The sequence below is a fragment of the Dermacentor albipictus genome, chromosome 8 (genome assembly GCF_038994185.2).
Source record: "Dermacentor albipictus isolate Rhodes 1998 colony chromosome 8, USDA_Dalb.pri_finalv2, whole genome shotgun sequence".
Lineage (NCBI taxonomy): Eukaryota > Metazoa > Arthropoda > Arachnida > Ixodida > Ixodidae > Dermacentor > Dermacentor albipictus.
This window is the reverse complement of record NC_091828.1, coordinates 53,435,815-53,449,121: the sequence shown is the minus strand read 5'-3', so window position 1 is coordinate 53,449,121 and position 13,307 is coordinate 53,435,815.

Sequence of the window (13,307 nt, the reverse complement as noted above, 5' to 3'; positions counted from 1 at the left end):
CAGTAAAATTGAGTGTGAAGAACGGCTGAGGAATATGGAAGAAAGTAAATGGGCTGGGAGAGTGTTCAGGTACAGGGAAAAACATTGATTCACAGTGGAGGAAAAGAACTAGGAATACCAGCAAGTATGCGGCCTGTAGGGTGGGCAACACAGCAAAAAAGAAGGCCAAGCGGAAAGTCAGAGAGGCTGAAGTAATCTCATGGGTGGCGGCAATGGAAAAGAAACCTGCCATGGGTAACTACTTAAGAGGAAAAAAGAGAAATCAGGAAAGAAACAATTTATGAAAACGCAAAGGGAAGCTCATTACATTTCGAAGCGAGATCGGGATGCCTTAGAACAGGCACCTATAAAGCGAGATATAAGAAGGAAGAAGCATGTTCTTGCTGCTGTAATGCTAGGGAAACTGTGGAGCATGTTTTATTAGAATGTGAAGATGTCTACCCAGCGGTCTATTTAGGCGCCACTGGTCTCCTTGAAGCCCTTGGGTTCAGCGGGAGCAGTGGAAAAGTAAACATGTCCGCAATAGGCATTAGTAAGAGGCGATTGTAGGATTGGTCAAAGAAAAGTGGGGAAACGATAAAATACGGAGACGTACAAAAGCACAGTTCGCACTAGGGGATCAGAGAATTTGGGGGTGGTAGTTCATAGTGTTTTTTTTATTATTGTTTAACCTAGTTGGGACATTAGGCAGTGCGGTAGCGGAAGCTTGGTGGCGCAACCCACCGCCCCGTTCCAAAGGGGACGCTCATAACGTCCATCCATCCGAAAACGAGAAAAGGGAGAGGGCACGGAACCGAGTTTACCGGACAACGCGGCAGGCATCTTGCAAAGGAGGCATTGATCATGCTGTGCACGCGTCAAAATGACGCGCGCGTCCCACCATCCGCGCGTCAATCGCGTCTGAAGTCGCGCCATGCGGTTCCGCCTTTACACTTCTTAATTAGTCTCAGCGGGGTCGTAGTAAATGGGAAATTGAAGAAAATTCTCCGTGCAAGCTATATCCACTTTTGTAATCTCGAAAAATGGGAGTACACGCGGAACTGTTGCACGACGAATTTCGGCCATAACTGCGCGCCAAACCGAAATTGGGAAGCTGCAGCGAGCGCAAAGTGGCACCAGGCGACGTTCTGCTTCCGTCACCCTGCAGCGGGCAACCAGCGCGCTGCGACAGCGAGGAGCATGGAGGCGTAGCGCGCTGGGTGCCCGCTGCTGTAAAAAAGACAATTCTTCCCACGTCGCCGGAAAGGGCGCGCCTTTGCGCTCGCTGCGGCTTCCCAGTTTCGGTTTGGCGCAGAGTAATGTAGCTCGGAAACAGGTTACAGCTAGAAGGCTTTAAGGAGGCCCGGCTCGCCTCTTTAAAAAGACCGTCGGTGTCCGCGTTGCACAATCCGGATCATTCGGCAAGGCTCAACGAACCGAAGTAGGCTCCATAAGTGTCACCAAGCTTACGGATATTGAAACATTTCATTATTTGAGGCATGCAAGCACAGTGGCAATGAAAGGACTGTGCCAGTATTGCCATAACTACTTGGAAGACACGCTGCCATCCCATTGGCCTGAAGGCTTTGCGGCGGCCTGTTTTACAATTTCATTTCGTTTTCTGTTTCGGGTGAGAACCTGTGTTTAGCCACTCCGGAACCCAGCGCCAGTCAGGACTCCGGACAACTGCGCCAGTCAGGACTGCGGATTGGGGCGCTTCATTCCACGCCCACGATCCCCAATAGTTCCACTTTCTTTAACTCCTCGGAATGGTGAGAGTTGAACCGTTCCCATTCTTGGAATTTCTGAGCTGACCCATACCGTTCTTCCGATTCCAGTAAGTGAACGCTTTCTCTACAATTCTAGGCTTACTTGCGCTTGTCTGGGTATACAAAATGAAAGCGTATTTTTGAAGTCTAAAGAACGTTACAAAGCCTCGTCTAATTTTCTCACTCAGAGAACATTCCTTGCGGCCTGTTATTTCTTTTTTTTTTCTTTCATGGTATTTATTATAGGTGCATTCAACTAGACGTTCACCAGTTCTGCATAGTCAGAGAATGGAGGGCACAATGAAAGTCACACAGAAGAGGCAGCGTTCATGCTGTGAGTAGAAACGTTCGTGTCACTTTAGAAGGGTGGCAAGGATAAGCACCTCACCAAAATAGGGTACCAGTCCGGTTGCACACCGAGTCCATCATAAACGTGCTTTAGGTGTAGTGTCATTTGGATGAAATTTGCCCTTGTAGGTACAACCGTTTCGGCGTTGCGGTCCATCATTCGCGTTTTCCACAAACTGTGCATTCCCATGACAAAAAACATATCGAAAGGTGCACTATTATCAGAGGTTGGCAGCAGGTATCGCACAGTATGAGCGTTAATCTCAAAGTCTTTCTTTAAAGTCCGTTGGAGGACATCCCAAAATAGAATGGCGCCGGTGCAGCTAATAAAACAATGTCCAATTGTCTCTGGTACATCACAAAGGCGACAGTTAACAGAAAAGACAAAGATACCCTTTTTTTGTAGCCATGCTTTAACCGGTATGGTTTCACTATGAACTTTATAAAAGAATGTTTTGCAGCAAGGGGATAGATACATTTTGCGAACTCGCTTTAGCACATCGTGGCCTGGCAATTTAATGTATATTGATCGGTAAAGTGGAGGCGGAAATAGCATGGATAGTAGGTCATTGTACAACGTTTTGCGCGACACAGAATACAAGTATTCAGTGGAAAACCGAACTGTCAGGAAACGAACCGCCAAGTAAACTTCTTGCATGAACCCCCACAAGCATAAGCGCGAAGAAAAACTTGAAGAAACAACTAAACCAGGTAACGCATTAACAAGTGTGACTTGCTTGTATGAACGAATTACAGGATGGGAAGTATCGGGAAAAAAGAAGAAACGAGACACTATCTGCCGCACATAAACATGTACTAAGCCCAGCCCACCTTCGCTAACAGGCCTAAAAATATTGTCTCGCCTCATGGGCTCAAAAGTTGAAGACCATACGAAGGTTGCAAAGATACGGTGAAAGCGTTGGATGTATAGCCTAGCACAATGGATAACTTGAAATACATAGAAACTTTTTGTTGCCAAGAACTTATTGCAGGCTTCGGGTTTCCCAAAAATAGAAAGTCGTTGTGGAACGAATGTCTGGGCGTAACTTTGCAGTACCGAAACCCGTTCTTTCCAATAGTGTGCGCTTAATTTATATGCGTCTAGCGGCACGCCAAGATACTTTGGCGGGACATCAGTTCACTTAACGCCTGCAAACTGTTCTGGTGTATATCACCATGAGCCAAACCATAAGCCTAAACTTTTTGAGGAGTTCATTCGTGCTCCTGATACGCTGCCAAATTCTTCTATTTTCGATACTACTTTTTCAACACTGGACTTATCCGTGCAGAAGAACGCTAGATCGTCTACGTAAGCTAAGACTTTAACTTCATTACCCAGTATATTGAAGCCATGGATGTTACTCGACTGAATTACGCTTAAGCATAGCGGTTCCAGGTAAAGGGCGAATAGTAGCGGGGACATCGGGCATCCTTGTTTTACTGATGAGAAAATAGAAATGGGTTCGGAGAGTTGGCCATTAATAATTAAACGAGTAGTACAACAGGTGTAGCAAAGCCTAACGCCTTTAAGCACAATGGAGCCAACATTGACATGCTCCAAAAGAGAAAATAAATAGGAGTGGCTGACACGATCAAAAGCTTTAGCAAGGTCAACCTGGAGCATTGCAAGCTGCTCAGTGGAACCATAACAGTATTGAATGAGGGTACGGGCGATATGTATGTTGGTTTGAATTGATCGGCCCCTGATTCCACACGTCTGATGGGAACCAATTAGAATTGACATCGCAAATTGCAATCTATTAGATAGAACTTTCGCAAAATTTTTGTAATCCACGTTTGACAATGTGCTTGGTCGATAGCCTTCAACAGAACACAGTTTCTCTTTATCTGAACTTCTGGGAATTAAAACTGTGTGGGTGTTGCAAAAAGACTGCGGAAGGGCGCCAACTTCTAAACTTGTAATAAAAATATCCAATAATATGGGGCTGATAATCGATTTGAAAGCGTTGTAAAATTCACTTGAAAGTCCATCGGGGCCGGGTGTTTTCGACAGAGGCAGCCGATCAATAGCTAGCTCAATTTCTTGAATCGTAAGGCTACCACTGATGACTGCACAGTCATCATCCTGTAATGGTTTTACAAGAGATACAAAACTCTCTAAAACTTTTGCATCGTGATCATTCGGAGGGGCACTAAACAACATAGTGTAGAAAGTTTCGAACTGAGAAATTATGTCATTAGTATTTGTTAGAAGACTACCTTCGGAGTATATTTCCGGAATTACTTTGGAAATACCGTGACATCGCTCGTCAAGTAAAGCTTGACGTGTTGGTTGCTCAGATTGCAGAGCGCGCATGTTTCGAGATCGAATTCGCGCACCTCTGTAACACAGTGCGTCATACTTTTGTAACTCACTTTCTATGTCAACAATGTAAGTGCCTGGCATTTCGCATTCAATCTCATGAAGGCTACATAGGCTCCTAAGAAGCGTTTTTTCTTCATTCTTTCTATAGAATGATTTCACCGATCCAATTTCTATAGCCACTGTACGAACCTCTTGTTTAAAGAGTTCCCAAGCAGCAAATAATGGCAAGTCACGAGAAAGACAATTGGTTAGAGCCATGCGCACGCGATTAATAAATTCCTGAGAGTTAAGCTTCCAGAGTGCCCACTGTGGTCGGAAATTAGTTACAGATTTTTCACCAATGTTTGCGATAACCATACAATGATCAGAGAATGAAACGGGGATAGTAATGCAGGATAGTCCTCGAGGGAGGAGTGATGAAGAAACATAAATCCGATCAAGGCGGGCGTAGGAATGACCTTGAATTCTTGTATAAGAGCGAGCTCCCTGTCCCGACACTCCTATATCAACGAGCCCTGCATTTTCTATTATGTTAGACAAAACTTCACCACTCCTGTCCCGCTGAGTGTTATTGCCGCTTCGATCGTTCGGATCGCATACACAATTGAAATCTCCCATTAAAACAATGCAGCGATCACAGTCCAATAGACTAGACACAGTATTAAATAAAAGAGCTCGTTTTGCAGCGTCATTAAATGCATAGACGCTGACTATGCGCCATGGCACACCCTGCAACACAAAATCACTACATATATATATCGACCTTCAGTGCCGACATGATAACTAAAAGCTGAATAAAGTAGGCTCTTTTTCAGAAACAGGAAACAGCCCGCGGATAAACCAAGAGCGTGTGAAACGCAAACATTATACTCAGACAGAAAAGGTCGCAAAGCCCTTTCTGTCTCGTCATCACTCTCAATCTTCGTCTCCTGCACGGCGACGAAGTCGAGGCGCTTCCTAGACAAAAGCCGGCGAAGCTGCGCCTGTTTCTGCAAAGACCTAAGGCCTCGTACGTTCAAGGTTGCGAATAGAAGTTGCTGGGACAGTGCCATGGTGACTACCAAGTATTTGGACCTAATGATCTATGTGATCGGTCCTAGAGGGCAACGGTGACGCTCCCTCCGAAACCCCACCTGGCCTTCTGGACCGTGATCGTCGGCACTTTCCTGAGTGTTTCGATGTTTTGCGGCGACGTGCTTTTCTTGTGGTACTGGTCGTCTCGCTGTCTGTGCTTGATTCCGATCTGTTGGTCGCACGGCGCTTCGGAACTGAAGTATCCACGTTACTTCGGCTGTCCTCTGCCGGCTCAGTGCACGTGTCGAGTTGCTTGGGTGCATCAGATGAGTCATCTCCGGCTCCCTCATTCGCTTGCTGGGTAGCAGCTGGCTCCGTGGTAGCGGATTGTTGTTGTTGTTATTGTTGTCCTGAGTGGCCGTGGCACATACCCACAGTGGGGGATTGGCCAAGAATCGGGCGGCTTAATAAGGTGCCTAAAATAATAATGATAACAAGGGAGTTAACAATTTGGGCGTGTGAGTTTAAAAGTAAACGTTTTGTGTTTGGAGAAAAAAAAGGAAATAATCAGATGAAAACCGGGTATAAGAGCGGGTGCTCTTTGGGTTGTTGCTTCGGTTGGTCATCTTTCTCTTCGCTACTTTCTTTTTTCACGGGCAGTTCTGCGATGGCATTGTGACTGTCTTTAACAGGCAGAGGGGCCTTAATGGCACAGCGGGTCTCCGCGGAAGAGGGAACGTCTCCCGTCGCGTCAAGAGCCTCCGTAATGTCCATTATGTGTTCTTGCAAGCTTTCATCCGGAGGCTTTGTTCTGTGTCGCATCTTGTCGGCGTATGTTACGACACATTCTTCAGCTGTATGACCAAAGCGCCGGCAGGTTTCACAACGTGGGGTTCTGCAGTTTCGACGAATGTGCCCCACCTTGTTAAAGCGCAGACAAAGTGGGGGCCGGCCTGGAATTAATACGAGACTCTGCACTCCACAAACAGGTATAGATGTGGAACGTCCCCCACGCTCACTCCATCGGCAAGAGTCAACACCACGTCCCGATTTAGCGTACGCATTTGTTCCATCTCCGATACTCTCCAGCTTTCTGCTGATATAGACTTGAATTTCCCGTAAGCCTGAAGCGCACCTCGAATGTAGTCGTCTTCCAAACGCTCAGGAAGCCACAAAAGCTTCATTTTAACTTCCGTGGGCTCAGGATCAATGACGACGCAGCGTCTAGCTTTTACGGATAATTCCCCGCATGCGACTAGCTTTGAATTTGTCATCCCTGATTTTCACGTCACTATCCACACGTGCGACATCTGAAATTGTCCGATGGAACTTATTTCCTTCAGGTCAATAACGTTCCGAAGGGCGTCTCTGAAGTCTTGGGCTCTGTACGGTCGACCACTTAAGTCAGCATGCAGGAAAACGGAGTCCACAACCAGCTTACCGGTAGGAAGACGGGGTAACACAACACGGTAGTCAGTGCTGCTGGCTGAAGCCTGAGCAGCACCTCGGCCAGGGGCCGAGGTGCTGCCGAGGTGCTGTTATTTCTTGAGCGCGCTGTTACCTATAATTTAATATCAGCTGTTTAAACAGAGGAATTTTGCCAATTTTGTTGCGGTGGAAATCTGTCAGCCTATGTTCTCTGAAGACGATCATGAGTCCTCAAAATAAGCATCGCGAGAAAACCGCTATAATAAAGAACAGGCCCGTTCCTGGTAGAGCACATGCCTAGTCAACGCAGTACCCATATTCTACGGACCTTATTTCACAAGCACATATACAAGATGGAGGAAGAAGAAGCATGTGCTTGCGGCGGACGCGTCCGCGCCGTTTCCCGCTTTGTCGCCAATTTAAATGTGCTTTTTGCCCAGTTTTGTGCCTTTTCTACTCGGAATCGGATTCTTGATGTTCTTTTCCCCCGGGGAGACTAGATTTCGGCAAGTGCGTGACCTCTGGACTTTTTTACGAGTGATTTCATCTCTCGCCGCCCCGCCATGGGCTCTAAGCCTAACGACGAGATACGGCCGCCGTCATTAACGCCCGTTTCGATTCCGACCAAGCCACCGCCGATCGACTTCAGCCCTCCCCGCGCCCACCTCGGCTGCGGGGGCCTCCAGCAATCACAACAAACGAGCCTTCCACCCAAGTACGACCCTACAGCGATGGCACACGAAGTCAAAGGCCAAGACATGAGCCCGACCGACTTTACCGCAGACGCCGGATGGACTATCGTGGCACCGCGCCCGTCAGTAATCAAGACTGCGTTGAGCAAGACCACCCTCGCTAACCTCCAACGAAAGGGAGGCAATACGAACGAAACCGTCTCAACAGCGAGAAACTCCATGATCAAAGCAAGCAGGATGCCCGCGCTGCCCCAAGACAACATCAAGATCGTGATTCGCATACGTGGTGGAATCAACATATCCAAGTTAGGCCAACTTACGGTCACCAAAAAAATTTGCATGGGTGCTTTCATCGAACCTAACGAGCGAAGCGAGGACTCGATATGCTCCAATTTGAAGCAAAACAGCATGGTAATCAGCACACCTTCCGAAGCGAACCCAGGATCCGCAACATTTCCATAGGAGAACAAACGTTTGAATGTATTAATCACTGCATGTAGGACGGCGCCGCACGAAACGTGCAAAGGCGTTAAAGAGGGGTCCCGCTCGATGAGACGCAGGACTCCATAAACCGCAAGATCGTCAACCCACGCAACCTGCTCGCACTGGCGGCAAATAGAATCGAGGAAACTGGCACGGTCATCATCTCCTGCGACGGCTTTCGAGTCCCGAACTAGGTCAAATTCGAGGACGCCCTGATCAAGTGTTCCGCTTACCGCAAGCAGACCGCGATGTGCCACGTGTGCGGCAGACTCGGCCATCGTGCCGAATTGTGCCCTTCCCCGACGATGCCATTTGCAAAGGCTGTGGACTAGCTAACCCTAATGCAGACAATGTGTGCACCTCGATAAAGTGTGCGCTCTGCGAGGGAAATCACGTCACGGCCAGCAAGGAATGCAGGAACCGCTTCCAACTCCCCTGCGTCGTCCGAAGAAGACGAGTTGAACGAAGAATGGCAGCGAACGCAAGCAAAAACACCACAAGATTAGGACCATTCGCCCTGAGTCATCAAGACTTCCCGCCGCTCAAGAACGGCGAGAGTAGTGCCATCAACGACCTGCCAACGCAGATGCTCGCTTGTCCGGCGAGCGGTGGCGCTCGAGATCGAGGAACCGCGGCCGCCCGTCGTCGTGGTCTGGAGGGCGCTCCAGGAACCCGAGCCAGAGATCCACGTCAAGGATACGATTCGCCCCCAGCCCACGAGTTGGTGGTGATGACCGGTTGACGTGGGCCCAACGCGCTCAGAAGCAGCAACAACTGTGCGGTTGCTATGAACATGTCTCTCTTATATCTAAGAGAGACATGTTCATAGTAGCCGCACAACAACTGGCACTCTTCCAAATTGACTCCTTATATCCCCAGTACATCCACGTTTATACACATGGTTCGTGTCATAAAAATTCCTCGACTTCAACATTCGTCATTCCCCATTTAGCGCTAGAGCAAACATTTGAACTATCCCGAGAGACATCTTCCACCGTGGCAAAACTGTTTGCAATCCTGTGTGCGTTGCGTCACATAACATCAGAAAAACATTCGCAAAAATGGGTTATCTTTAGCGATTCGCAAGTCGCTCTCACACTACTACAGAGCAATAAGAAAAATTCTTTCAACACTTTGCTATTGTATGAGACACTCAAAGAACTTACAAAAGCAAGCGCAATGAACTACGTAACTGCATTCCAGTGGATACCTGGGCATTGGAATATTCCTGGTTATATTGCAGCGGGCGCAGCTGCGAATCGGGCGCACAATAACGCGGAGACATCCAATCTTCCCCTATTGCGTAGTGAAGTCCGTCTGGTCTTGAGACAGATTTCTTGTCGCCTCAGCAAAACTACCTGGTTTGATCAGCAAACTACAAACTCGGAGTTATACTTTATATACCCATGTATAAACTTATCAATGCCGGAAAATCTAAGAGACAACAGAAAATTTGAAACATTGGTACACTGCCTGCGTCTTGGTACTGCATTTACGATACACTTCTTGTACAGGATAAAAGTTGTCTCTAGCGCGCAGTATTCTTGTGGCCATCCAGACGAAGATGTGCATCATCTTCTCCTCGAGTGCACGAAATACGATTCACAAAGAAGGGTACTGCAAGCAAATTTGTTGATATTAGAAGACCATTCACTCTAAAAAAGATATTTGGCCCATGGCCAACTGCGGGCCTTCAAAGAAGAGCGCTTCTTGCTCTGAAAAAGTTTTTAGAGGACACCAACATTTTGGGAAAATATTAAGTATCAGATGATCCGAATATGCTAAATGAGTAACATAAACGTTGTTCGTGGTTCATAATTGGTTTATGTAGTGATCGCAACTTTTACGCAATATGTATAATTCTGCTCTGTACTTGCCCAATATTCCCATGGCACACGATTTGAGGCCGTCGCCACACGCGATGGAGTCCTACACCACGCCTCCAGCGTCACTACCCCCACTGCCGAGACGGCTGAAGAAGTGGCCATCGCCCTGGCCACTTTAGATCCCACCTGTCACACCATCGTGTGTGACTCTCGCTCAGCCGTCACTAACTTCAGCAAAGGCCGTATTTCTCCCCAAGCTCTTCGCATCCTCTGCCAGGCACCACACTCTAAAGACAGCATAATCTCCCTAACATGGATCCCGGCCCATTCGGGCCCTGTCCACACCCACCTCCCCAATCTCAACGAGGTCACCCACTCCATTGCGCGAGGCCTAGTCAACCGCGCCGGAGTCACTGGAGATAAGTTGGACACCAGGGACAATCTGACTGCTTATAACGATCTCGTTAAGGCCTTTTACCTCAGTCGCCGAACCTTTCCCCGCCTCACCCCAAGTTCAGCCGGACGCAGGCTACCACCCTGCGTCTGCTACAAGCAAACACGTACCCTTCACCCGCCCGCCTACACCTTATATTTCCAGACGTCTACACCACCCCCAACTGCCGGTGCTGTGGCATTCACCAGGCTACGCTTCCGCATATGCTGTGGGAGTGCCCAGCACAGTACACACAGGCTAACACCACGACTCTCTCGTCGAGATTGCATGAGGCTCTGCGGAGCTCCGCCCTGGACGACCAAACCTGGGCGACCCAGCACGCCCGCGAGGCGGCGGCGAGGCAAGCCGTCGTCGTCCCTTCATGGGAGGCTAAGGCCCGGCCATGATAAGGTGCTGGTTGTACAATAAAAGTTTATTCCTCCTCCTCCTTCTGTACTTGCAGTGGATTACATCTGTTATGTGCTTTGGCTGTTCAAAATATCTGACTTTAAATATGCGTACGTGGACTGAACTAATGCACAGAACTTTGCGACTCATGTACTGTTGGACTGTATATTTTTGATTCTTCCAGTGTTCTATTGAGTGCCATATTTCGCGTCGCTATTCTCTCTTTTTACGCAAATCTGTTTCCTTTGCCAAGTGACAAGGAGTAGCCGGTGCCACCATAAAGGCGCCAACCTCTCCTAATATTCATTTCAATAAAAAAAAAGACAGGAGCGACAACATCAGCAGCACCAACAGCAGGCCGCCAGCCAGCTGAGTCCGACGGCACGGCCAGAGCAAGTAGAAATAGCAAATACGATTAAAAGATTAGAACACGAAAACAAAGAGTCAAGGCAAACAATCACACAACTTGTCGAGGAAATCGGACAACTCAAAACGCCCTCCGACTCTAATCAAACCGAAACCACATTAGAACCTATGGTAGTGGAGGTACCGCTCGCGGAATCCACGCGCAATCCGCATAAGAGAAAAGCCGTGACAGACACACATCTCTAGAGCACGGACAGCGACACTAAGGAAATCAAGGAACTGCTCGGCGGGCTTGCAACTACCGTCTCGTCACCGAAGGAAGGGCAAAACAAACTTGCGACGACAGTAGGGACCCTCAAGGAAGGTTACGACAGGATAACGCTAAAAATCAACCACATGATGGAGATGATCAACAGCCACGGGGCAAGGCTCAACGCGCTAAAAATGGCAGACCACCCGTCGGTGATGTCACAATCTACTATCACCAAGCTACCTTGGGCGTTGTCGCTCGACAGACAAAGCAACAACGTGGCCTCACAAAGGCCACCCAACGCCAACAACAACCATGGCCGCGTAAACTGAACCGCTTCGCCTTTGGCAATGGAATTGTAGGGGCTACGTCCGCAAAAAGGCCCCCCTGCAACAATACATTCGAGCCAAAAAAGACAAACCCCAAGTCATTGTCCTACAAGAGACAAATACCGCTACACTTTCGCTATCCGGCTATGACATGACCGCCACGACACCGCAGCACAAATGCAGAGGTATCGCCACGTTGGTCAGCAACAAGCTAGCCCACACGACACACAACATTATTCACTACCGCAGCAACTGCGAATTCATTCTCACGGGTCTTCCCTAGAGCCAAGAATGCCAAGAGCATATCCTATACGTTTACAGCAGCCCCAAGCACAGAGCACAAAAATTTAGGGAAATACTACAGGTCGCCCGCAACCGTGCCGGCAACAACCCCATGATCTTGGCCGGGGACTTCAGCGCCCCTAACACGGCCTGGGATACGTCGCCAGCAGCTTACTAAACGACGCCGATGAAATTGACCTAAAGGGCCGTTTATAGTCCGACGTAAAGGGCCGTTTATAGTCCGACGTAACGCGCGCGCGCACACGCTACGTCACGTCGGCGAAAACGACATGGCCTCGAGCTCCACCACTGGAAAAGCTGGCGCCACCATCGGCGTGACGTGCTAGGAGGGATCACGTGGACATAGCGGCCGCGTCGGCTGCTTCGGGCGCGCCGAAGCGAGCTGAAAACGAGTTTAAATTCTTTCGTACGCTGCGGTCCTCATTTAGTGGCGAAATTTTCCCGCTTCGAGTGTCTCCTTTACAACGCTTGAAAGCACTACAATAGGTAGTGGCTGCCTTTGAAGGCGCGCAACATGGTAGGCTACTGTTCGGTGCCGCAGGGCCGGACGCACGTAACGGAGGCCGGTGTCAGCCTTATTCACACGTAGCCGCAGGACAAGAAGCTGCGTGAAGCTTGGCTCGCGAAACATAAAACCGGCAAACAGTCATCGGCTACAACTCGGGTGTGCAGCGAGCACAGACGCGAGGAAGATTTCTGCTACGGCGCCCGGTCTGCGATGTTCTGAAAACGCGAACTGAGACGCTCGCCCGAGTCCGCTGCCCGACTAATCTCGGGGCAGTTTGGTCTATGAACTTGTCGATGCTATAGATACTGGCAAGTTCAGTGGAGTGGAAAGGCAGCGGTAAGAAGCACATTTAAAGAAAGCATGGCATATGGTCATTTTTGTGTTATGATTAATGCACTGGATTACAAAAAAGGAGCAGCGGGAAATTGCACGCTGAGAACACCGATAAATATACAGTGCGACGCAACTCGAGAAATAGTATTGAAAGGTCAAAGAATTTAGAAGACAAAAAAAAAAAGATTGAATCGTCGCGACGGCACATCACAGTCCCCGTAGGCGTCGAAGTCTCTGCAATGAAATTATTTTTGAACAGCTGTGATAGCGCCCACGCAACAATGGTTGCTTGTATACTGTCAAATGCTCATATTCTGCGGCCTAAAGCTCATGGCACGGTGCGAAAACGCGCGAGCGGTGAAAGCGAAACAGTGCGCGGACAAGCATGCAGACGCGCAGTCGGTCGCGGCGAATCTGCGCGATCGCTGCATTGAGGCTTCGTTCTATTACACTCCATTTAGTAATACAAACACTATAAGAACATATTTCACATAGTTTGCTCTCAGCGTTTA